At 36.4% G+C, this 27,012-nt stretch overlaps 1 protein-coding gene across 2 annotated transcripts in view; it reads right to left on the reverse strand.

The window, feature by feature from the left end:
* Positions 1-27,012, reverse strand: part of TOX (thymocyte selection associated high mobility group box) — a 224,476-nt gene that overhangs the window by 45,714 nt on the left and 151,750 nt on the right. The gene's annotated exons all lie outside the window — the stretch shown is intronic.

The following is a 27,012-nucleotide window of genomic DNA, read 5'->3' on the forward strand; positions in this document are numbered from 1 at the left end:
GCAGATTGTCTGTAACCTCTTTTCAGTACACTCATACAGAAACACGACACATAGTGAAGAGTATCAGAGAGAAGCTCAGATTTAAGCTAAGATGTCCTGTGGGTGATTTAAAATGGAAGTATCAATTCAGAGCTGAAATGAAATAGATACGGTTGTCTTTCTGTGCATCAGACAAACATGTAAGTGTGTGTAAAGTAGAGTCTGATAGGAGATACCATTGTATAAGTTCAATTATGACAAGGACACGTGTTAGTGGTTCAATATATTAACATAGCCACATTTATTCTACTGACAGTCTTTGTTAGACATGTCATCTGAATTGTCTAAAGATCACTCAGATTTTAGTTTTTTTAAATCTTTTTCTAGCTTATGACTTCTATAACCTATCTCTTGCTCATATACACACTCCTACATATCACAGCAATCTGTAAGATACTTTTCAACCAGTAACACACAGGAAAAAGTAAAGATAAACCTGCCACTTCACCTTTTCTCTTATTATTGACAGTGTAAAAATTTATCTATTTTAGGGAGATATTTTATTTTATGAGCTTGGGGATTGATTTTTGCAAAGGTGACGGGTTAGCAGTAAATCAAACTAATAATACCATTAGTTATGGCATACTTACCACTTTACAGGTACTTGTGTCTCTGAAAAGCATTTGAGTTGGCTTCTGACAATGTGACATCACAATTATAACTGTACTTCTCTTATTTTAGAAATTAATAGCTTAAATAGCATGAAATTCCTATTTTGAATGAATTTCAAAATTCTCCATCTCTAAAAGCAGAGCAAGTGCTACCATTTCAATTGCTTTCCCTTAAATAAAATATGATACAATTGCTTTAACTGATGCACAGGAAGTTCTACCTGAATATGTGGAAGAACTTCTTTTTTGTGTTAATGAGTGGGTGACTGTGCACTGGAACAGATTGCCCAGAGAGATTGTGGAGTCTCCCTCACTGGGAATATTCAAGAACCATCTGGATGCAATCCTGTGCCATGCACTCTGGGATGACCCTGCCTTAGCAGGAAGCTTGGACCAGATGACCCACTGTGGTCCCTTTCAACCTGACCCATTCTGTGATTGTCTGATTCTGCTATTATTCAAAAAGATATCTCCTTTAAGAGCTTCAAATATCAGATAGATAATACAGAACATTCTGTGTTTGTCTTCTTTAAACAACATATATTTTTAAATAGTCTGTGATACAATTTTAGCTCCAGTACTGAACATAGGCTGTGTTTTCAGATAATACAACAATAACTGAATAGTACTGAATGTATCCCCATACAAAATACATGTGTATATATATTTGCAAGAGAACCCTTCACTAGGGAAATTTTGAGGACCGCAAATGAGGTGGTGGAGTAAAAAAAAAAAAAAAGGCAAAAAACAAACAGTATTTTTATTTTCACAGGAACTCAACTTCTCTCCTGAATTTTTAAATCACGTGAATACCAGGCTACCTCCAGAAAACCAGGTGTAAGCAGCAAAAAACTTGTTTAACAGTAAATTTTCTCTTTCAGATGCTAAGCCAGAAAGCTTCACCTAAGGGACCTGCCTGCAGAGAACAAGCCAGTCTAAGTACATCACACAGAGCTGTGGCACTCATGATTCACAACTGCAGATGAGGCTTCTGGCTCACCTCTTTACCATGCACTGCAGAGCCTGCCTTCTCCCATCCTGCTCCGACCTAGTGAAAAAGTGTGATTGTTTAAGAAAATGGAAACTGCTCATTCCTTGAGTAAGCATGGGCAGCTACTCACATAAATACAAAAAGTTGAGAGATCACACCGTGGAAAACATGAACTTCCATGTTCCTAAAGATTCAGCAAAACCAAGAACTACCCCATCTCCTCTGTAGGTTCAAGAACACACTCAGCCATGAAAACTATATATTTGGGTCACTGCTGTGGCATAATGGCACTTCCCTGTCACAGATTTTGTGACCACCTCATCTGCGCAGAATAGTAACACTAATCAGAGACACTCTCTGTCAAAATGTATAACCAATTTCTTCTAAACAACTTCAAAATCTGAAACCTCATATTCCTGGTTCCTCCAGATGGAGTTTTACAAAGCCCACCGCTGTGTAGCTGTGCTGGAGCCATATTCAGTATGCAGAGGCAATACTGTGAACCCACTCCTGCCGAATGCAAAGCCGATCAGAAATCCTGACAGATGGCAGAATGCCAAATGGAAGAACAAAGTTAAAGAGTTTTGAGTGTTACAGAGGATAAGGACAGTCTTTAACTGACGTCTTCAACGGTCTCTGTGATGAGGTAATAATGATAATATCTGGCACTTTAATATCATTCTCCATCTGTCAGTTCCAGGATGTTTCACAACTTGAGTTACATTCAGATTTAGAACATGCCTGCTTTTATTTTGGTTTTACTAATGGGGAAGCTATGATTCATTTCTTTTCATGGCTATTTTTTTTTTCTGTTTGCAGTTTGCTTATAAGCGGAAACTGAGCATTCAGCCACATAAGTGTTTGACTGCAAGTTAAAAGACAGTACAAGTCCCCAAATCTAAGGTGTGTACTGAAGCCCCTTATTGACACATGGTTAGTGCAAAACCAGAACAGGGCTGTCTGGTTGAAGATGAGCTCCTAATGCCCTGCTCAAAGCTCCTGAGATACTAAGACTAAGGCTAAGGAGCTTTAAACATTATACTATCGTTCATCCCATCAGCTTAGAGTAAAAACAAAGCAAAGCATACAGCATAGAATACAGTGATATCATCCTTGCAAAGAAACATCTCACTGCAGGACAATGTGAGTACAGTATCCTAATCACAGAATCACAGAAAATAGTGCTAGAAGGGACCTCAAAAGGTTATTTAGTCCAACTTTATCTCACAGCAGGATTAGCTATACCTAAATCATTTCTGACATATGTTTGTCTAACCTCTTCATAACCTCCCTAGGCAATTCTTGTGCTTAACTATCCTTACAGTGGAAAGGGCTTTTTTCCATAATGTCTCACCTAAATCTCCTTTGTTGTAATTTAAACCTACTACTTTTTGCGTTGCTCCCAGTGGACATGAGGAATGTTTTTCTCCCTCTTTACAGAAAAGTTGTACACACTAGAAGGCTATTATGAATTTCCTTTTGTTTTTTTCTTCTTTAGACTAAACAACTAAACCTGAAGATTGAAAGACTTTGTTCGTAGACTGTGTTTTCTACTACTCTGACCATTCTTTTTGCTGTCCTCTGGACTATATCCAATAACCTTCATATTTCTTGAAATATTGTGCTCTGAAGCCCACAAAACACAGATATTTTCATCTGACACAGCATTCAGATAGAATCCTTCATCTCTCACAGAATTCACAGAATGTAGCACATAGCAATAAAAAACCCCAAACTGAATTATCAGCCTTTTTGATACAAGTTGGTTAACCCATGAAAGATACAGAAAGAGTCAGATTGAAGGACTCTTAAGTAATGTCTTAGAATATAGCTTTAAGAAGCAAATAAATTTTTTTCTGAGAAGCATTAAACGGGAAGTTTCAAAGGGAATGTGCTGTTAGCAAAATAATTCACGTTATTTTTCTAGATATAATTAATAACCGTGAGGCAACGTTTCTCTGAAAAGCTTTAGAAGTCCCAATTGTCCCTCCCTATTTAGATTCATTTATAATAAATGTTATCACTAAATGAAAGAAGGAAGACAGGTTGTCTTAACAGATCAAAGTAAATACAACAGGTCCAAGTACATGCAAGAAACACTAGGGATAATTCACTGGAGATGAAAACATTAAAACATAAGGAGAAATACACAGGGCTTACTCATTGAAGCAAGTTCACATATCTCACTACTCTGAGAAAATGCATATCAAGGCACGGCAGACATTATTACTGTTACCATCATCAGGTCTCACAGTGATTTTTTACATAGTTTTCTACAAGCTGAATGCTCTTGTGAATATTTTTGATGGACACTGAAGAAAGGGCTGACAGTTCTTTGTTTCTTGTCTGAGTGGTCAAGGTAAATCAGAGAGTAACAATTTTTCAGACTATACAAAGCCATGGTCCAATCAATTAATTAATAAAAAACAACTGGGAGAAAACCCTAGGGGGATCTTAAGTGTTAGCTATGAAGATACCCACAGTGTGCTTCTTTCTTCATTGGCATGACCCACCTGAGTCATCATGTAGGGGTTTTGGACATTCTTTGGTAGGCAGAAGTGGTCTCTGCTAATAGTACTATTCTCATTTATATTCCCAGGAAACTTGTACTCCTACCTGTGCTGTATTAAATCTGAACGCTTCTCTGTTCCCAAATAATACTACATTAAATTGCCGTACTAGCACTAGTTGTGCCAACTCCCTGAAAAGCGATGAAATTTGCTTAGAAATGTTACTGCTTTTATTCTAGGCACTTTAATTGTCTTCTACCATAAGCCAATGAACATCTGCAAGATGTTTTCCAGTGACACAGAGATGCTCATTAAAAAAGGGAGGAAAGAAAGTTAATTCCTACATAATCACTTGATTCTGTAAGTGAAGGTTTCAAGAGAGAAGAAAAGATAACATTAAAGTCGCCATCCAAGTTTGTGAGTACAGGCACACTGAGAAGGGATTGTGCTTGGGAAATGATATAATTTATGATCAAGAAAGTTGAAAAACCAAAAAGACCTAATAATTTTTTTCTTTTGGTGCTACAAAATGCAAGCAATATTCATCACGCAAATGATGAACAGGGTCCCCAGGGAAGTGGTCACAGCATCAAGCCTGACAGAGCCCAAAAAGCATTTGGACAATGCTCTCAGGCAAATAATGTGACTCTTGGAGATGTTTTGCACAGGACCAAGACTCGGACAAAATGATCCTTGTGGGTCTCTTCTAACACAAGATATTCTATAGTTCTATACAACCTTACGTCCAAACTTAAAAGAGTTTCTGAAAACAGAAATATCAATTTTAGGCACCTTTCATACAGTTCATACAGGTGGTCAAGCAGTGGTACCTCGTGGGTTTTCAATGTATGTTGACACTCAGGATCCTAGATTAATGATTAAGTGAATCAAAAGCAGACCATGCAGTTTCATCTGTTGTTTTTCATCATGGGGGTGCTCTTTCATGAGGGAGCCTAAAACTTGAGATGACTTGAACATCTGTATTTATACACCAGAGGAAAACAAAAAAGTGACCCAAATATTTGGAGGTCTGAAATCTGACAGGAAGTTTGGGTTTATTGATTAGAGTGACTAAGACTGGTACTTGGTACGTATCTCCTGTGATAAACAAAATGATCAAACCCAAAGATTCACAATTTATCTGGTATTTGTTTCCATTAAGTCAAAGTAGAAATCATTTGTGCAACCAAGTCTTGTCACCTATAAGTGAACAAGTGCAAAGAAAGATTTTTATGAGAGCCAAGGTTACTGCAAAATGACCACAGAGAACCATTCAAAACACCACCTAACAGAGGGAGGGAAGGTGTGTTTTCATCGTCTCAGTTTTATAATTCTCTTCTGTATCAGCTAACTGTATAATGAAAGACTATGTTTTAAAGTAAGTGGATATCTGGGGAATATTCTAGTGCTATACGCAGGAGTATTTTATATACTACACCCACTGCATTTTTAAAATAAGTTGAAAAGGATCATTCAAAAATTCTGTTGATTAGGAAAACAGTCTTAAAATTAAACAGCAGAAACCTCACATGTAAAGAGAACCCTAAATGAAAAATAATAAACCCCATCCCTTTTAAATCTACTACACTAATCTTTTCAAAATCATTCTGTTAAAAATTAAACCACTTCAGGTTGTTTTATATAGTACTGGTTCTGTAAGTGATCAGAAGCCCCTTTAAAGCTATTATACACTCAAAATTTGACTGCAAAATTTTATAGTATGATCACATAATGAGAAAAATGCAGTCATATACAGTTTCTATATTTTTTGGTACACAGTTAATTTGGTGACTATTAACATTCTTTTCTACTTTATGTTTTAATATCCTTTGAGTCACACAGGGCCAAGGTCTCAGAACTAATCATAAAAAACTACCGACTGCTATTCACTCTAATATAATAACCCTTTATTTAAAACAACTTCCAATAAATTTCATTATAAGAAGTTATTAAAAGGGTTAAAAACCTATTAAATGTCAAAGAATTTGCCTGACTCAAACTTCTAATAAAGAAACAGAATAGGCTTTCTTTCTGAATTATTTAAATCTTTACTGACTGTGCACTGAACCATGAAATTAGAAAAGTGTTATTAGAAGTGTTCTCTGGTTTTTATAAAAGTTGTAGCATAGAATATATCAAACCACAGTCTTTAACTAGACTAGTTAAAGAAATAGGTTTTTAATCCTGAATACATGGTTTTCACTGATATAAAGGGTCATAATTAAAAGTCTGGCCTGGAAGCTGAAGATAATAAAATTATTATTACAGGAGCATACATGTTCATTTGGTATATTCTGGCTGCATGTTTCCATTTTAATTTGGACAAATATCTTCAATTTTGTTTGATCTTGCAAAGTCCACTAATTTGGACCCTCTCAGCAAACAATTAAGCTTTTAATAGTGACTCATTTTAAAGAATTAATGGTGAATAATTTGTGTTATCTTTTTCTCTTTTTTAAAGTGTCTAATGCTTAACAGCAGGTATAGGTTGACAGGAGACAAATGGAATCTAGGAGGTACAAGGCAAATATTCTACCACACAACTTCTGATTAACAGCATTATCACGAAACTGTTTTTGTTGATTTGTTTGGTGAGGGTTTTTTGTTTCAGTTTGGGTTTTTTGGGGGGGATGGTGCAAATAATAAAAGAACATTTTTTTATTTCAGCAGTTATTTGCATAAGGAAAACAATAATGCATTTCACATTTATTTTAGTGATGCTAAAGAACTCCTGAGTAAGCAGTATATTCACAGATTTACTCAAACACACCTGAATCAATAGCCTTTCATCAAAAGAAATGAAGTCAGAAAGATGCCTGAGAGACACAATATTATCTCCTCTTCTTTTATACAATAAAAATAGAGGCATCCAGGGGACACGAAATGATTAAGTCTAGGAATACAAACTAGATCTTTGGAAATAATGTTGACAGTGTGCTTGGAGTAGGGCAGGAGGGAAAAGGGGATGCAGGCAGCTGCTGTTGCCTTTGCAGTGCTCTGCTCTTGTGACTGACCAACAACAACAGAGTCACCAGTGTGAGGTTGCTGTAACCTTCGTTGGCTTCTGCTCCATTGTATCCCACTCCATTCTGTTCTGTTCTGGGTTTTTTTTCTATGGTGTTCAGCACAGCAGTGTCCAACTATCTTCCTGAAGTGAGTTGGGCAATGTGACTATTACCTGTCACATGTTGTTTGCTGCATCTGCTTTAACGCACAAAGGTACCCTGACCACACCAACCAACTCTCCCTTACTGCCAAGTAAAGGAAATTTTATTGTGTGCTTTTCAAGTTTCGTATAGCAATGTATAGTTATGTCCATGTGGGAAGACTCAAAAAATTCCCTCTGGTTAGAAAATGACACTAAACCTGAAAGGTTGGTGCAATACTGGGGTGTCTTGTGTCTCCTATCTCTACAGGGAAACCGTAAGTGATCTAAACTGCTCTCTCATCTCAGTCACAAGAAATTCTTTCCAAAAGGAGCAGCACATCAACTAAAACAAGGAATTTTTAAAATACTGTTGATAAGATTTAATCTAAGTATGCTACTTCACTGAAAACGTTTTTGCAAGGGAGGAGTGGCTGTCTTTTCAGTGTCATCCACCTATTTAGGCACTGAACAGAAATATAGGGCAGAAGGAACAACAAATGAAAATTTCTGTCACACAGAAGGCAGAGACAGGACTAAAACCAGAGTCTTCTATGTGTCTTAGTCATCTCACTACCCCCATCATTAAGTTTATGAGAATTCCTGCCATTCTGTGAAAACATTTAATGGATCTTGTTTCCACTCCAATGGAGTATGAAGCTGGATTTTTGAACCCAAAGTTACACAGACAGACCTAGTTTGCCATTTTCTGTATTCTTCCTCTTGGGCACTGTGATGTGGAACATCTTTGAAATTATTTCCCAGAGCCATAGGGTCTTGTCTGGGGCTGTGACTTACGAAAGGCCTTGTGACTACAACAAAATCTCCTACAGGATTTATCATTAAGCAAAGTTTGGATGTGAGTAACTTTAGGCATGGCTGGATTAAGGAAGAGTCAGGTCAGTGCCCTGAAGGCCCATTGATAAATTCCACCTCTGTCTAAGCAAACTGTTTCGCCAGCCATTTCAGTCCTGGGTGGGATCTGTGGTGCTGTGCTCGCTCTTGCATTCCCATATGCAGCAGTTGCATTAAACCAGAGGAATCTTCCTGTACCTCCCTGTCCCCCAGTACTAAACTGCACAGAATTATGACTGCACATTATCCATCATTCACCTGATATCTACAGTCATCCAGGGTTTGTTTGTACATTTTGTGAGTTTCTGTACTGAGTTCATTTTCCTTGAGAAAGATATCTTTTCTGACTCATACTAGTAGTTCTGAAGAAACACACCATATCCTACATGATTATACTTTTCATTGAGTACAAAATCTTTTTTAAAAAATTAGACTAATAAAAATTAGTGGAACGCTTTAAATTACATTAGTGAAAGAATCTTTTAACAAATCTTTCTCTTGCTATGTTGCAGCCCTGTAAATTCTCAGCATGAGTGATAGAACTAATGGAAGTTGAAACAAAAGGTCTGCAAAATGCTTGACTCAGAAAAGATTGTTTTTCATACATATGATCTTATTATCAAGTGATAAACTTACTGATATTTGTAACTGTATTGTCATAATTTCCTCTGCAATATAAACTTAATGCCATTGTCAAATATTGTGGGTTTTGCAAATGTTAAGCACATGTGTTACTGCTGGGCAAGACACTTTTTGTAAGCTATGAAAAATATGCTTGGCTCTCAGGGAAAAAGCAATTTAATGATATGCTAATAAGTCCATCATTCTTCTGTATTGTATTATTTACAATTTTGTCTCTAAAACCTATTTAACATCTCCAGTGTAATTATCCATCTGCATCTTGCCAAGTCCAATACTATAATTCTGAAACAGGAAAAATCTCAATTATTTTATTTTCAACTATGTAGAAGATGAAAAGATATCCAACAGTCTCAAAAGATGAAAATTAGTAAATTTATTTTGCCTAATGTCCATTATATTGGCATGCGACTGAAGATAATCTGGGGAACCATATTTTTAATTAAGAATATATCTTGATTTTCCTGGTTTGATATTTCTAAATGTGGATATCTTACTTAATAAAGCCTGATCAACTTATCAAAACAACTTTAGAGAAAAAAGCAAAACCCATAACTTCTTGAAAAGAAATACTTTGGGCAATCTCAACTTCTTATTTATTTTTAAACTCATCATTCAGTCTATTCTTTCTGATTATGAAGCTCTTATTATCCCATTAATCTTTAGAATAAAGTAATAACCTTGATTTGGCTCAGAAAACTCCCCTTTTTTTTTTCCTTCATCTTATGAATCTGTCATTTCAACTGGTTGCTGAGCAGCAGCCAACACCTAGGAAAACAGTATTTAACGATTATACATATATACAGTGATTTAACTCCATCCCTGAACGTCAAGGAAGCATAGTGGAGTGTTTGGTAAGAATGTGTTGTGATAGAATACTTGTTTTGCATATCCTAACACAGACAGTAGAAAAAACCCAAAGAAAATCACCTGTTTTGTATGAAACTCACTACAATACAGAAAAGTTTCATAGTGAAAATTAGGGAGGAACCAATTGCTATCTGCAAGGGAGAAAATAGTGAAAAAAGAAATTTACAGAACATGAGCTCAGGACATTAAAGAAAGCCATCCTGAAATACAGGAACTTTCAAGCTTTGGAAATGATGACTTCATGGTGAAGAAAGTGATGTATACAATGATAACATGATAGGTTACCTAGATCCTACAAAGTTGGGCTTTAGAAAGAATTTTCAAGCTAGAAAAGGCTGTAACCACTGTGTGTTCAGAGTGGTGTTGTCCTCAGAGATGACAACATTTCAAAGAAATGGCCCTGGTGTTTTCTCATCGTAGCCTCAAAAGCTCATCAAAGTGTTGAAATGCTTTAGTCTGGATGTCTTGCAGAATTTCTGTGAGAGTGAGGACATGATTTATATTTGGACTGAGGGTGAGCTACCCTAGCCTGGGCCCCAAATCCAGGCCTGTGGCGTAGCTAGAGATTATGTTAAGGTGTACACATGGGACAGTGGGTTTCTAGGTGTTGATAGATATAGTTTTGCAGTATGAGCATTTTAGCCACCTCAAGAATAAGCTAAACAATGTTTGTTTGCATTCATTTTATAACCTGTCATTGTAAACCATGCTGAAGAGTATATAACCCACCATTTGAGATAGAATAAAGGGAGAACATTGTGCTAACCATTTTGGCTTGACCTACGCTGCTTTCTGTCCAGCTTCCCACTATATCTTAGGGTCTCTAGCTACATGGATGAACTGTTGCCTCATTTTATAGAAAATCTGAAGACGTCTATGATGTATTTCACCTTTCCTTTTCTTCTTGGATGATGCTCTAGTTATATTATACTTCTAACTCTTGTTTGGACCATCTAACCCATTGTTATCTGGAATGAAACATGATGATAGTTGATAACATTCATACAGCACAAAACAGAGCTTCTTACATTTCCCAGGCTTGTGAGCACACCAAGCTTGTTCTGAAATCCCCAAATTCTTCTGCTGCCCATAAATCAGATCTGTTGACAGAGGGCTTGGTTCTAATTTTCAACATATTAACAGTCCAATCCAGATTAGTGTAATTGGATAAAATGAACTGAAATGTAAGATGGGATCTATGTGCCAAACTTTTAGACTGTCAGGAGGTCACCCTCGAAGCCTCTCTGACCAGCCAAGCACTCACATAATATGGAAAAGAATAGTTTGCAATTAGAAAGCTTAGAATTCATATAATCTTAAAATGACATGACAGAGGAACATCCCTAATAACACAAAAGCATATCTCCAACCTTTTTTCATGTTCTCAAGCCACTGGCTGCCTACATATTAGCTGAGGTCTTTACACCAGTCTACCATTCAACCAGTGTGTAACTTCACATGGCATTAGCACAGATATTTCAAGTTTCATTAATAACCTAGAATAGAGTCATCCTCAGTAGTAATCATGAGTTTTGTAACTACCTTATCTTTCCATACTTTTCTCAGCAAAGTAATGATTTTAGTCACTTCATGAAGAAATTTTAAAACGTAATTGCCCTGTGTGCAAAACTGCATCCATGACTGTTCACATAATTGCTGCAATTATGAATGCAATTCGGGTAAATATGCAAGCAGACTACTAGCTAAGTCTCTAACTGGTAATTTATGTGTGCCTTTACCCAATTTGCATGGGCAATTTTCATAATTACCTTCCCAGGTTTAGTACATAGATCTTGGGACTAATGAATACTAATAACTAATAACTAATGAAGGAATGATGAAGGATGCATGAGCAACTAGTGGAATAAGTAAATTAGAAGCATATGGGGAAAAAAACCCAGCAAATGGAAAAAAATTCAACTTCTGCATATACATTTGCCTTTTTGTACATTTTATTTTGAAAGAGTAATGCAATAGAGGGGTTAAGATCCTTCAATTAACCTTCCTTCTCCTATTTTAAATATGCAACATACCCTTTCTGGTAGTCAAGATGCCCAATGATTTTCAGACAGACAAGCTACATATGTATAGTGTAATTTACAGTAAGTGAAATTGTCATTTTAAGTGTCTAACTCTTCATCTGAGAAAAGCAGACGTGCTCCTCATGAATGTAAGGCCAAAACAGGGTCCCAGTGGTGTTTACAGATAAGCAACTGAATGAGTTTACAAGTGTCCTCCTTCTCTGAAGAATAAAGGAAACATACTGCATTCAACTGAGAGGCATTTCAACAAATTATACATCTGTTGCTACACTTAAAACCATGTAAATCTTGGCTTGTTTGTTTCACTTTTTAGGAAGACGAGAATAAAAGAAAAACATACTTAAATGCTTCTGTTCGCCTTGATCATTAACTATTAAAGAGTTTAGCATATAATTCATTGGCATTACATTTACATTCTAGGATTTTAAGGAGAGCTGTACCAAAAAAAAAAAAAAGAAAAAAAAGAAAAAAAAGAAAAAAAGAAAAAAACCCACCCAAACAAACAAAAAAAGCATGTTAGAGAAAAGCAAGGATCCTAAAGTGCCTCCTGTAATACTGTATAAAAAACTAGATCCCACAATGGAAACCTTCAAATCAAGTCCATGCATTTAATTACTCCTAATCTTTCAAAAAGCCAATTTTTAAGAATTTTAATTCCTATGTCTACAATATTTAGGAAAAAATATTGAAAACTTTAAAGAAAATTATATTTAAATGTAGAAAATGTAGAGGTTTATTTTAAAAATTCTGAACTGCTTTTACACAGTGTACATGCACATCCTATGGCTGACATTTACGGCACCACAAAAGATCCCTTTTATTCTCAAAGTTGAGCAAACAGTATCTGCCATAAGAAGAGTGGGTTTTTAAGAGAGATTGTTCAGAGCTGGTCATAAATAGAATACTTCTTCCCCTCGATAAGTCCAATTAATCTTTTTAGTGTATTAAACTTTACTACTGCCACCACTGTAGAGTCAACAAAATCACAGGATAGTAAGTGGGACTCTATTTTGTTAAGAAATGGCAAACTGAATTTTTAAATAATTTCTAGATGCACGACCAACCTCTGCCACCTAAACCAATCCCATTCCAGCACAAAAAAAAAAAAAAAAAAAAAAAAAAAAAAGAGGAGGGCTAACATATACAAACAAACAGTCAAATTCCTGCTCATGACCAAGTAATACTTCTAACTCTTCAAAGTATTGCTAAAATAATTTATTTTTTAAAGTACTGAGAAATTATAAGCATTGCTTTATATCATATTGTATCAGTGGTATGATAATATTCTGAAAAATAATGACTATTCGCAGTGTTTAACATAACAGATGCTAAATCTTATGTCTGAATGAAAAATATTTTGCATGTAAGTAACTACCACTGCTAGTTAGCAAGTACAACAACAACAACAAAAAAACCATTATGAAAAGAAACAAAGAAGTAGTGCCTTCATCCTTCTAACACTGCGGCCTAACATCCTCTGTATCTGTTGCAGTCTGGAGTTTGACAAGCTGTCCTTGCATCCAAAATGCTTTCCTTAATTTTAGAAAAAGGGAGCAGATTTGTAACCAATTAATCTTGATATGTTTGCAAACAATGTTGGTTGGTAGACTGAACACACTAGAAGTACTTTCGAATTATATCAATGTGACGCTCAAATTTTTCAGCTTGAAATTAATTCTGTAATTTCAGCACTAGCAAAAATAAACATGCTCAAAGGACAAACAAGAACTCTACAAGGTGTTAAATTTCATTGGATAATTTTCATTTCCCCATCTGACATATAGGTGAGTAGTTGTGCCCACATACAAGCATGCTTTTCAGCTTTACCTCATTTTCTAATTATTTTGCTTTAATGCTTTTTCCCTTACACCTCATTGCACGCTATTTACTAACAATAATATTATGGCAGCATTCTAAGACTGAAATTTTAGAATATGTAGATTAAAATTCTGAATCGTCGGAGCATCCCTTTATTGCAGAGTTATATTCAATTTCTACACTTACTCAGTGGTTGTCACTTGTGATAACCGTTAAAGTCTGACTGGACCACTGTAGCTGGCAAATACTGTGAAAATCTTTACTGCCTTTAAAGAAAATGTTTTGGGTTTACTGTCAACAATTTAATAAGAGACATCTTTCTCTTACTGCCTCTAGCAAATCCGGATGGTGTAATTAATATTGTAGAAAGTACAACAGGAAATCCTCCCCTTCCCCTGGAAGGAATTTTGAGAATCTGCAAAAAAAGATGAAATCAGGTAGCCCTGCATCTGAGAATGGTTCTTTAGAGTAGTCTGTGATGGTTTTTTAGCACAGAGATTCTGATTCAGGGACAGAAAGAACTAGCATTTTTTTTCCCTTCCTTCCTGGATATAAACTGGGGCTACAGTTTCTTATATATTTAGAAATACCCATATTAATGAGTTATTTGCACACTATCTTATCTTATCTTGTTTTCCTAACCATATTGGTGAAATGCAAAGCACTCTCCCACACAGAGAAATAAATGCACTTTTTAAAGAAGTAGAATAAATACTTTAAATCTACATTCTCTTAATTCAGTTCTTGTAACAACAAAGTTACAGTGTTTTCTCATGGGAGAAAACAGTATGTTTCAGTAATTAATGTAATTCAATTAGGGAAATCATCAATACAAGAGAGTATTTTTAAAAAGTTATACAATAGAACAGAATAATATATACTGATTGCTGGATGAGAGGTGATTCAACTATATCCCACTCTAAATGTAAGGAAAAAATGTTTAAAAAAATGTTTAATAACTAGATTAAATCTTGACTTTGACAAAGAATTCAGCAAGTATGATTTAGGTGTACATTTTAAAGAGAGAATTTTGCACAGTTTAGCTCCCACTTACACTAGGAATAACAGTAAAATAAAGTAAATGGAATTAGAACACAGCTTTCAATTTCTGTCATAACTCCTGGAAACTATTTAATTTATGTAGCAGATGTTCACTGAAATGAGTGCCATGCTACTTAGCCTTCTAAAACTGCTGAATGAAGCAGCTATTCCTAATTGCTATCCCACTGTTACCTAATTTGTTCCTCCCAAGTTGCAGTGTGTAGGCTGACCTGAACAATCTATCCATGTGTCCTTCTCAGAGGCGTGGATACATGACACAGGGCTTTGGGTTATTTTCCAGTGTAGCTCTGAGATGGCAGGTCTGGCCAGTTAACTTGTGAGCATTTGCAAAGCTTGATCTCATCTGACATGCTTAAGAAGCAAAGCCTCACTGAACTGCATATGAATCAAGGAGCTAAACTATACTTTGTCTCCCAAGGCCTCAAAAAGTCAGGATCAGAAATGTGTGACTTGCTATGTTACAACATATCAGGATGATCCCCCAACAGAACTCACATTTAAATGCACACGTTGATTTCCACTGTTGTATAGGTTTTGCTTAGCTTTAATATTAGTCTAAAATATTCTGCAAAATGGACTCCAAGCTGCTGCCACTGGTGCTCATCTCCAGAATTCTGTTTAAAAGCAGCACCATCCTCACAATTTTTTACGTCCAAAGCTGATTTTCCTGCCTCTTTGGAAGATTGTGTTTCACATACATTTCACACATTACAGCACACATTAGATGCAAGAAGTGAAACCATCATCTGGTTACCAGCAAGCTTCACAGCTCAAATGAGCAGCTACAGGTCATGGTGCACATGAATGGTGGAAGAGCAAGATTCTTCCCACATTTCCAGAAGGACTGTGTCTGCCTCTGGCACTGTCATGCCTGAAGCAAGGAGAGAGGTAATTGCTCCTGAGGGTGCAATATATCCTTCCCTTGAGATGTCTGAAAAAACATTCATGCTGGATTCAGCCAGACCTCAGGGGATGTGGTAGCACACATGCTGAAGGGTATTCTTGCCTCCTTTCTTCCTGTCACTTTGTGAATCCATAGTGTTAGTTATAATTTAGCATTAAATGTGCAATTGCAAACAAATTCCTTTCAGATAGATACACTCACAAAACTGAAAATGAAACCAAACCCAGTAACAAACCCCACATTTCTACCTCAGTGTACAAGTTCTCACGAACAACTTCTCTAAGTTGATAAAATTTCCCTAGTTTTTAATTTGTCAATAAATGTACTTCTTTGTCAACAAAAATTCTATTTTTTGCTTTCAGAGCAGGAGATACTGAGTAAAAGAATCTTTTAAGACAATGTTATGTGTATGAAGACTGCATTTTGTCTACTGAATTTCAAAATTCAATTTTTTTCTCCAGATCATTACATGAGTTTAGATATAATCTTCTACTTATTTATACAAAATAACATCTTCAAAGACATTTACAAAATCTATTAATGCTTTCAGTTTGCAATGAACATTTGGAAATGGTAATTATAGAACTGTGATAACTAACTTAAAGTTCAAGAAGACATGATTGGCACAATAAATAATTGGTTTGCTCCTACTTAATCTACATTAATGTAAACAATAAATCTTCTCTTAAATAAAGATTGTGTGAATCTTCATTTATCTTTTATGACAGGAGAGCAAAGGTTGTAACTTAATGAATGGAAAGAAGCAACAAGGTCAGATTTAAAAGCCTCAAAGGTCAAATTTCTGACGTCTCTGAACATTTAAAAAAACCTCTAACATGGTAATTACTATTTTGGTCAAGCCACTGAGGTCTATTTTCTATTTCAAAAAGAAAGGGAAAAAGCACTATACTTCAAAAAGCTGAGAACCAGTACTTGGTACATACAGTATATAACATGTAACTTCCCTGTATTACAGACTCCTTCCATCACAGAAATAAAATACGGGATACAGCAATGAGAATTCAATTTGAGACATCACATGTCTATTAAGTAGCCAGCGCCTATCCACACCTGGAAAGTGTTTAGGGAAAAAAAGCAACAAGCAGTCTTTCCTAGAACTGTGACATTGTCTAACTTTGAATATAAAGTATTTCTAGAGATTCCTATTCCTGAACCATCCCAGCTTTGCTGAAATTACAAATAGTTCTGAATCTTTGCAGACAATGGGAACATATGCATTGATAAAAGGTCCAGAAAGCCACATAATTTTATTTTACATATGCATTGATTTTTGCCCAAATGGAAGACCTCTGTCATCTAACAGGGTTATCCATAGATTCAAAGAGTTGATCAGGGTCATTAATAACAATAGTAAACTGATCATCATTCCAATAGGACTTGACAATGGCTTTTTTTCAAAGTGGATACTAATGTATTGATGCCTCTGAAGTTCATTACAGCAGTAATAAATCATTAGCCTCCAGAAAATGATTCATAAGTTGGTTAAAATGCATTAGAATGGACGGTCAAGCTACTCTACCGAGATGATGAGACTGGTACTAAAGATTTTTTTTTTCAGGTTCTGTAACAAAAATGGTGATGATTCAAAGTAATCATATCATGAAGGCAAAAATAAAACAAATCATTCTAATGACTTACTTTAATAGCAAGTTTCAATCTTCATAGAAGGGTGAGTGAATTTTACTTTGAACTGCTGGATACATTCCTTTTATTCACTGCTGGCAGAAAACGCTCAACCTACTAAGCTCCAGTACTGACCCCAATGATTATATTTGTGTTTACTTTGACCAAAAGAAAGATACTGTGTGTGTAACTATGGTTACTCTGCACGGGTGCTTGTGTAATAACAGTTTATTATAATGTATAAGTAGTTTGTCAGGCATGCAGCTCTGCCATAAGATTAGCAATGATAATATCACAGGAAGTATATGGGCCACAACTTGATACCCACAATGTTTATGTTATGCAAATCTTTTACTATATTACACACACTACTTCTAGCTACTACTTAAGAAGCTTAACTACAGTTCAGACCTATCAATATGCCACTCCAAAATGTTTTACTTTCACACATGCTTTTAATTAATACCCATTGAACACTGAACAATTTTTTCATGGTATTCAGCAACCTTCATGTTAAGTCCAACACTTAGTCACACAGGTTCCTCTGCAACACTACTGCAGTCAAGCTAAAGGCTCCCTGTGTTAGACAGGGTACCTGACCTGTCCCCTCCCTGCCATCACACACAGCCTTGCTCACAAGGGGCTGTGCAGACTGGCACCTCCTCTTCTTTTTAACTGATGCCTGCTGTGAGCATTGCACAGCCACACAGCATGGGAGGTGTGTGGAAAGAACCACTCCCACACAGGACAAGGCAGGATCACAGCCTTGTTGTTTGGAGAGGCATTGCTCTCTTTCCCTCTGGGACCATGCACAGGATGAAACAGCTAGGTTGGGAGAGACACACGTGGTCAGGCCACTCCTTCAACCCAAGTGCTGGTTAGTAAAGACAGCACTTGGACAGACACAAATGCCACCATGGCTCTCAGTTTCCATGAAAACTATTTCCACATTGTTTTCTTCTTACACAGTATTGCGCCTAAGTGTCAAAAATAAGCCCCAAGTGATTTGTCCTTACCCATTTGAACAGTCCTTGCTTGAGCAAGTAGCTCTTACACAAGGAGCCCTTCCAGACTAAATACATTAAAGGCTTGTCTGTAATGCCAAGAATAAAATAAAATAACGTCTTCTGGAAATACATGATAAGAATTATTATGAACCCTACAGAAGACAATACAGTAACATGTTATCCTCTCTCTGTAATTCAATTATAAGGGTGCATTGCATAAGGGCCATGAAATATTTAGGACCAGATATTCAGAAGACCAAGTCTGTATGTTTACAAGCTCAATTTTGTGTTTGCAGTCTGAAAGGGGAGGAGTTGTGCTTCTATCTAACTAATCTGGCTCTCTTAAGGTATCATTAGGGGTAGAAGTACTTTGGAAATAATGCCTGCAAAGAAAAGAAAAAGGTGATCTGAATAGCTTTCAATAGTATAGTTAACAGCACTAATGTTACAAGATAATTTCTCTTCCTGTATTTACAGTGGAATCTCTACGGGCCAATTCTCCTTTCTTTAATTTGTAAGAAATCTCCCACGGGAGGATGACAGGTTCCTCTGAATACAGAAAGAGAGGGGTGGGCATGTAGTCAAACTTACAGAAGGTTGGGAGATTTTTTAATTGCAAATTAAAAATGCCATTTCATACAAAATGGTGCTCTCAGACCAGCCAACATGGATGGGTAGAATTAAAACATCCCACTGACAATTTCATCCCAAGTAAGCACTCTGTGAGAACCAGAAAATATAACCTTAAAATATGATCATTTTAGTCTTAGTTAACATTTCACTGGCGTATTTTAAAAAGCTTTTCCTCCACAGAGGCAAATGGTAAAATAAGGATGCCAAAAGTATAAATGAACACTTGCACATGCTAACAAAGAAATCACCAACTAAGTAACCAGCACAGAAGTCTTCAAAAAGTCATGAAAATATCATTAAAAACTCCTCAAAATGAGAGAATCTCTATTAGAAATGCCAGTAGAAAATGTTTAGCTGGTTCTAGTTGGATGTGTATGTTTTGGAACAAACCCCAGGTCTTCTACATGGCTATGAAATTACATCTCACAAAGACTCCTTGAACTATCCCAAGTCAAGGCAGTACTTTAATACTTGATAAGCATAAATTGGCACAGAACAGAACTACTAGTGGCCAACACAAGCTCAGTAGCACATAATGAGAATATTCACCCATTCAAGACATAGCATGTAACTTGCTGGCCAGGTTACCTTTAGAGTGATTAAAGTGGTGCAAATCACACCAGTCTCTATCTGGCAGGAACACCAGCCAAAATTTGCCTAACTCTGTGCTGCTGCTACATCCAGATACAATTCTACCAAAACAAACTTTCCTCTTGGCACTCTGCTTATGTCTGGTCTTTGTAATTGAGTCTGTGGCTGTTCTCAATTCCTGCTACTGGACTGTTCCTCCAGCCAGGAGTGGGTGGTTTAGTGGGCTTGTAAAAACATACAGGCACTGAAGAACGGGTACAGGCCTCACCATGTGAGTTATAAAATCTTCACAAAAGTGTCTTTATTCATGCCAGGAGCAAAACTCAGTGGCAAAATAGACAACAATCTGGCTCACGGCACAAATGCCTTCCAGAAAGCAAGACAATAAATAGATGATTATCATGCCAAAGTAAAAATTCTGCTATGCACTGAGATTGAAAATTCTTTGATTAAACTTAAAGAAGGCAAAAACATTAAACGCCTCTCTCCATCCTCATCTATGTAACACTTATCACTATTTTGATAAAGCTAAATCAAAGAAGGACAACATCTGATGCATGATGCTTAATGCAGTTTTCTGGGGTCCAGGGAAATGCTACCATCATGGTAAAATCTAAAATGATAGACTCTAGAACAAACGTAATGCAAATGATTTCCCTAGATCTGAGAGTATTTTTTCTGTCCTTCTGCAAACACATGTATGGAGAGCTAAGTGAAAAGACACCACAGGACAACATCTCCAGACATCAGGAATGAGTCTGTGCATTACAGGAGAGATTCTTCCTCAGAGTGCTCCCCTGCAAGCCACCACTATACTACTCCTTCGTGAAGCAGTTTGAAGGATCTCCACATTTCTCAGGCATTTTTTAACCACCGTGTGCTCCTTACTGCTGCCACCACAAACCTGTAGCCCCACTTCTTGAACCGTGCCAGTAACCAGGAGGATTTTGGTTATGCTCTCCTAACCCAGCACACCTCTTGAGGAGGATTCTTTGGATATCACATTCAGCCTAAGGAAAGGAGGGATGGACCATGAGCAGAAGTGCATAGGCATACATCAGGACACAACATTGCACAGATACACAAAGACACAGCATAAATTCTTGCTTGCTTTTATAGCCCATTCTCTGCATAGGGGAAATATTTTTGCCCTTTATACTCTGTCTATCTAATACAGACACCACCACCTCCTCCAAGTGGAATGTGCACCTGCAATTGTTGGGTGATAAAAGACATTTATCTCAATCTGTTCTGGAAAAACTGACAATGAATGAAGATGAGAAAGCCTCGATTAAGACCTGGGAAGCAGAGACTGACACAAATCTATGAGGTTTTTTATAGTATCTGTATTGTTTGGTGGTGTGGGTTTTTCCCATACTCAGATACAATAAATGCAATCCTTCAACTCAAATTCTGCATTGAGGAAGAATACAGAAACAGAATAGTTTCTGCTTTCTCTAACAAAACGAACAGGTATAAGGTTAAGGAAATGCATTAACTTCACAATGAGAAAGGTAAAGCAGATTATTTATTTGTACAAGGGATCCATAATACAGGATTTTTAAGTACAAAAGAGCTTTTGCATGCAACATTTTGAGTCCCACCACTCTATTTTACTGCACCCTCCAAACACTACGTGCTGGTAATGCAGATAAACATCTTTCCCCCATTTCAGACAGAGAAACAGAGGTACAGACAGAAATTCCTCAAGCAAATGTGGAAACCAAGATAAGAGCACTTCTATGCATAAAAATGGTCTAAGTCCATCAGAAGCATTGCAAACCTTTCTATATGTTTTTATGGGATTCTAAATGTTTTTTATGACCCAGAAGACTTAGGAGTAGCCTTCTCTGTCAGTCATGAAGTCTTCAATCTGATCCCTTCTTCCATCATTCACTTTAACCTGTCTGTAGTTTGGATTGTGACCATGTCAGAGGAACTATGTGAATTGCACAGAGATGCAATGGAAGCATGAGAACGTGTCTGAAGGATCCTTCAGCAGTTCACCAGAGACATCGTGTCTCCATTCTGTACTTAGTGCAGTAGACAGTAAAGATAGACACCTGTTCTGAAAAGATCTTAACATGATTTTTCAGCTAAGGTAGCTTTGCCAATTGCACATGCTTGGAGGCCTGAAGGTTCAGGGGTGGGAAATCAGGGATGAAAGACCTCATATTCCTTCTTCTTTCATATTTACACTAAATACTCTTCATTATTTTTCCATCTTTAACTGGAAGTAACAGATTTTTACTTGAACTTCTATACTAACACCCAAGGAATCATCTCTCGTTTCAGATATGTATACACATTATTGTTGACGGTAATGTCAGTATGAAGGCAGAATTTACATCAATCATTAAACTTGTAAATTCATATTTGAACGTGATACTCTCCTACTCTGCATGTACATGAATAAATACTGATGAATACTATGATTTACATTTCCTAGTAGCTGGATGTCCATCAAACTACCTGAAAAGACACATTTAACTGTTAGGGCAACTTAAAAACTTAAGCAAAATATTGTTACTGTGTGCGCACATAACATACAGACTGATACTCAGCTGAAAAATGAAAATACAGTTCTATTTTAAAAGGAAATGAAATATGTCCCTAGGTAAATGGACATTATGCCATACACAACTACCTCCTGTGTTTTGGAATAGTTGCTTTTCAAAACCTGACCCGGGAAGTTCTTTTGCCTTTTTTTCCTCCTCTGATGCTGGCCATTATGTCAGTTTTTAATACAAACTCTGAACTAAGCTTGAGATTTTGTTTTACCATATGTCTCTTTCTGAGGGCTAAACAGGGTAGTCTTTTTAGCCAATACTTTAAAGGACTTGGCATAAACCTCAATAACGATTGTAAAAATGATAGGAGAAAGTTGCCTTTGACTAAAACTGGAAGCATTAAGACCCTGAATCAGTATATATGTTTTCAAGAATTGCATTGAATAGAAATTTCTAAAGATTCTTCATTTACTAATGAGAACAGTAAGAATGCATCAGCTGCCTCTCTGGTCACTGCCCAGAATTTGCCAATGTTTTCTGGTTGGTAATGCAACAAGGCAGCATTTCTTGGCATGTCTGTGCAAAGTGAGAAGAATATCACAAGGCGGTTTTCTTGGCTTTGACACTCCCAACAGACTGCAGCATATGTCAACAGAAAAACCAGAGTGACATGCCTTCCACTTTAAGCGACAGAAACATTACATGCCAGAAATCAGCAAAAATATCCTTTTTAATGTAGCCACTAAAAAGATAACTAGAATTTGATCTATGAAACAGTTCTACCAAATAAACCATATGCAGTTATGATGTGTTTGACTGTATTTAGATTACTTATTATATAAAGATCATTATCCTTGATATAAAACTGTCACATATTAAAAAAGACCCTATATGCAGATAAAGGTTCCCCAGAGAGCATCTCAAGCCCACACCATATTCCAGAGCTCTGTATCTCATATTTGGGGCTTTTGAGTTAAACAGAAGTCATACAAAAGTACATGCAACCAGACAGCTTGCTATTGACTTTGTTTCTGAGGAGGCTTATGTACATTATTTATTCAGGGACCTGTAAGAAATAGAGTGCTCTTATGCAACATGCTTCATATTTGACGGATTCACATAAATGTATGCAGTGGTTATGGCAGTGCATGTGGTCAAATCACATCCTGATTTTATTATATTCGTGCAAAAAATGCACTAGGCATGTCGCTATGATACAACAAGTTCTTTTGGAAGAGAGCCGCAGCCCAGGAACAGTTTTGTGGTTACAACTATATTCACACACAAATATATACCTTGAGTCCTATTTTGGTGCCATTTATGTCTGGACATTTCATAAAATAAGCCTTCTCTACTCCTTTAACTTTGCTCACTGCTTTACTGCAACAGTGGTTCAATAATTCTTCTGATATGCAACATCAGACAGGACTGACTCTATGTTCTCCAGCTGGCGCAACTGTACATTTTCATAAATTACACTAATATCATTCCTTATATAATGTAGCTGTGAGCAAGAACTGCAGACCTGGAACTCTACCTTTTTCCACAAAGCATGAATAATGATTACTTCTTAGGTGGGTGTGTGCACATTCTTGTTTTATTAGATCAGTCTCACAAAAGAAGGACTGCACTGTGAATGCCAAGATTAGTTTTATCATATTATCAAAACATGGAAAAAGCAGTGGCTATCTGAGGCTACTAATTTATCACATTTTACCTTTATCACTCCTGATTTTTTTCTCTTTTTTTTTCTAAGTCAACATATGCAATGTGTCCTAACTAAAATGTAGGGAATCTTACTGACAGGAACAAATTTAAAACCTCCACTTGCCCACCTGACCTAAAAGACTTGAATATGTCACTGCAGCTGGGCTGGAGAAAAGAGGTCACCAATTCTAATTTTGTAATACTTGCAAGTCATTTGAGATGCTCAGTAGGACTGAATTCCTTTTCTAAACTGCTATGAATTTCATGTGTTCATACAATTTTGAGAATTCTACACCAAAAAAAAAAAAAAAAAAAAAAAAAAAAAAAAAAAAAAAAAATCCATAAATTAAATCCTCCAGAGGGTACTGAGGAGTGGAACAGAACACAGTAAGTAATATTGCTACTAAATCATTGTAATCACAAGTGGAAAAGAAACAAACATCTGTTCTTCTATACATATGAATGAAAACAATAGAACATAGTAAATGAGCATGAAAATATCTCCTTGAGAAGTAATATTAATCCACCAACTTCAACTGAATAATCTCCTCATAACACCTTAATACTAATAAGAAAATAAATTATCTGTTTAAATGGAACATTTAGCCTGCATTCAATACAGCCTTGTCATATTGACACTAGTAAGTTAATAAACAAGTGGGTATTAAATTAGAATACAGGAATAAAACATACACTACTTGAATCATCTGAGGGGAAAATACTTATTTTCTGTCATCATTTTAAATTGTTAAAAACCTATTAGACAGTAAGATCATAGTAAATACACAACTTCAATATGCTCTAATTCTGTGCAATTTATGAGATTTAAGCAAATATCAGTGAGAGTTTTAATTTGGATCTCCCAACAGCTAGACAGGATTATTGTGAGTGTAATAGTTTTATGTTCAAGTGGGATTCTGCTGTATTAAACTCTTTGTTAAACAAATCAGTCAAGCTCTCTCTCTGGAATTTTAATTTGCACCTTTGTAGATGACCGGAGTTTCATTTTTAATGTTTGATTATTAGCATGTACTTTAAAGAGGCAAGATCTTACTGCTTAATATCAGTTTCCTTTCATTTTCACTTGAGTGGAATTATATTTTAGTCCAAAAAGGTTATCACTGTCTGTAGTTATGTATCTCCCAGGGCATTTAATTTGCAGTAAAAAGGGCTCTGTAAAAAATGCTGCCATCTTGTCAACATAACTAAAATCTGTTTTTTGTTAGGCTGCCAACGTTTGCGATCATGTTAATTGCAATAGTTCCATCCTTTCCCAAGAGAAGTTGATCGCAGTACTCTCTCAGCAGCATCACCAGAATCCATATGGAGACAGAAATACAGGTTGAAAATTTCCGTGACAAGGCAGCTCGCTGCAAGAGTCTTCAATTTTTTCAATGCTGTCTCACACTGACTCTTTCCTGACAGATAGGTAAGACATAAATGAGTAATCTCATCTTGATTTTTAGATTTGCTTTCTTACTCTAGCCTCAGACCAGAATTAGAAATACACTTCTAAGACAAGGTCTTCTCCACAGCCCCAGCTTCCCAGATATTCCTTTCAGCTGCCACCGAGCCTCACCATGCAATCTGCACCCACACAACCTCATTTGGGTTGCAAGAAAAGTCAACAACAGCAAGTCCAGCTTGCACCAAGGACTCACAGAGAGCTCAGGACGCTCTCAATAGGTCACAATCTACTGATTCACCATGCAGGAACAGGACTATGGTCTCTTCTCACTCAGGTGTTCACACTGGAGCCAACAGAACTATTTTCAACAATAAAATAAGTCTGAAGCATTTGAAAGACCTTCATTAAATTGTATAAGAGCAATTGTGACATTGTCTTGAGTCTTGGAGGAAAGATTAAACTATTAACAGATAATAACTAATAATTTGGGCATTCTTATGGAGTACAAAACCAAAGGTTAAGCTCATCATCTAGATAATGCTGTGTAGAAGCCCAAGATTTGGTCTCATACACCCAGTTGGATGTTCTGGATATTGTAGAATAGGTAGGTCTCATTATCTTTTGATCTGTCTTGTCTCATGTCTTGACCATGCAGACCCGATTCTCAGAAAATATTAGCAATAAAAGATGAAATGCAACTGATACTTTCCCCTTGCCTCAACTGTGGTTTCACTGTTATGGCATTTTCCAACAAAACCCTTTTCTGCCAAAAATGCTCATCCAACTCTGACTGCTGTTGAATGCCCAGAAAGCCTCAGAGGAAAGTGAAGCATCTCCTCACTGTTGGATGGAAGCCTAGGATGAGCACATTCTTAACACAGAAATAAGTAGTGTTAGTAGAAATAGAATGCTAGAAATGAATGTACAACCACTTCTGACCTTCTCTGAGACATGACTACCATACCGTCTGGGAAGAGAGAAGAAAACTTACTTCACTCGTGATGAATCCATGAGATCAACTCCAAACCTCTCCTTTTTGTCACTGCATATTGGCTAACTGTCTCAAACTTTCCCTCAAAGGTAAAATTGAAGTTTAAGTCCTAGCTAATATCACTCTTAATTGGAAATGAGTAATGACATACCTTATATAAGATTTTATTCCCAACTTCAAAAGGAGCTACCTAGGTTTCCTTGGTGTCTTTACTTTGAAGAAAATGTCTTTTATTACTTATTTTAGTACAACACATTAAAATCAAATATCTCCTGTAGCAAAACGATTCAAGTCTCTGGAACTCAAATAATTTTCTAATAAAAAATGCATGAGACAAATAAATGCACTTTATGTTCCACAAGAAAAGGCAGTTTCAACAGGCTAATGCTCAGAGAAAATTCATTTTATCAACCAGCCATTTCATTCTTTGGTGCTGTTACAAGCTCCCCACGGTTGCTAAGCAACCATAATTCATCGTACCTTTTAATGGATACTCTGCTACTGCTGAGAACATTAAGGTGAAGAGAATAAATGCCTTGGGTGAATCTTGAAATCTTTCATTATGCATGTCATTCTATTTCTGTAATGCTATAATGCTGAAATGTTTCTGTGGCAGGAAACTGAGTTGTGGTAATTGCATATTCCACTCATATATGTTTTGTAAGCAGAGCAGCACGTACTTGTCTAAAATGAGCTATTTCTAACATGATTGAAATTGGACTTTTCTACTTCTAAAGGTAGTAAATAAATCTGAGGGAGAAAAAAAGAGTGAGTCTGGTGGAAAATGTCTTAAAATTTTCAGCAAGAGTGACAAAATCTTATGGCAAAAATTGAAAGTAATCAAACAGGCTTGATCATAATGCAGAGTTGCATGTGAATATATAGTACACAACTGAAAATGCAAAAAAAACCACTATGAAGAAACCATATATCCTGTGCAACTTCCATATTTTTTAAAACACATGACACTCAAAGACAGACACGTGTGATAGACCAGGCATCTCTCTCTGCATAATTAAAGTAAACCTCAGGTTT

The sequence above is a fragment of the Sylvia atricapilla genome, chromosome 1, assembly GCF_009819655.1.
Source record: "Sylvia atricapilla isolate bSylAtr1 chromosome 1, bSylAtr1.pri, whole genome shotgun sequence".
In the NCBI taxonomy this organism is placed as follows: domain Eukaryota; kingdom Metazoa; phylum Chordata; class Aves; order Passeriformes; family Sylviidae; genus Sylvia; species Sylvia atricapilla.